Here is a 1,147-nt window from a genome sequence, read left to right on the forward strand (position 1 = left end):
AGATAGATAGATAGATAGATAGATAGATAGATAGATAGATAGATGATAGATAAATAGATGAGGGAAAGCATTTGACAAAATCCCACATCTATTCTTTATAGAAGCTATCTGAGCAAACTAGAAAAGAGTGGGACTTTTTCAACCCTAGAATGTAGATGAAATATCTACTAACATCACGTTAATAATGAAAATAACAATGCTTCCCAATGTGACCAGGAATATGACAAGGGTGCTCACTCTTACCACTTCCATTTAAGACTGTAATGGAGGTTATAACCAGTGCTATCAGGCATGAAAAAGGCATTAAAAATCATCAAAATTTTGGAAAAAAAACAACTGATTTTCTTTGCAGATGATATGATTCCCCTATGGAGAAAATCCGATGAAATCTATAAAGGAAGCATAGGTGAGTTTAACAAAATTGAAGATCATTATACAAAAATCAATTATATTTCTTCATCCTAGGACTGAAGATCAGACAATGAAAGTAAAAACAAATATTTAAGTTGCACTAAACCATGACAGTTCTAAAAACAGATGTGAAAGACCTAAATATGTCACCATAAAATATTCCTGAGCTATCAAAGAACATCAAAATAAAATAAATGGAGAGATAAACTGTGCTCATGGACTGGAAAATTCTATAATAATAGGATGTCAGTTTTCCTGAAGTTAGTCTAAAGATTCAGGGCAATTCATTTATAATTCTTGAAGATAAGGAGATGTATGGAAATGCAAAGGATTTAGAATAACCAGAACAACTTTGGAAAATAACAATGTTAAATGGCTAGCTCTCCCTTATTTAGAGATATAGTCTAATAAACCTATTCAATAAAGTTAGTATTGCCCTAAAAATGTCATCTTTTGGATTATCTGAAAATTTTTAAGATTCCATCTTTATTTATTTATTTAATTTACCTGTATGTCTTTGTGTAGATATTTCAGTGGTCATTTTAGCAATTATGATATGCATAATTAACTTTTCACATTCCACTCAACATCAATATTTTAACTTCAAGTAAATGTAGAAAACCACCATTTCTCTCCCTTTGACAATACAGCTGCCTATATATTGTATTTACATGTGTTATATAATCCATCAGACAATGCTGTGATTTTTATTTTTGGCGTTTAATGTTTTTTTTTT

This window comes from Condylura cristata, unplaced genomic scaffold, assembly GCF_000260355.1.
Source record: "Condylura cristata isolate star-nosed mole 26May11 unplaced genomic scaffold, ConCri1.0 scaffold00040, whole genome shotgun sequence".
Taxonomy (NCBI): Eukaryota; Metazoa; Chordata; class Mammalia; order Eulipotyphla; family Talpidae; genus Condylura; species Condylura cristata.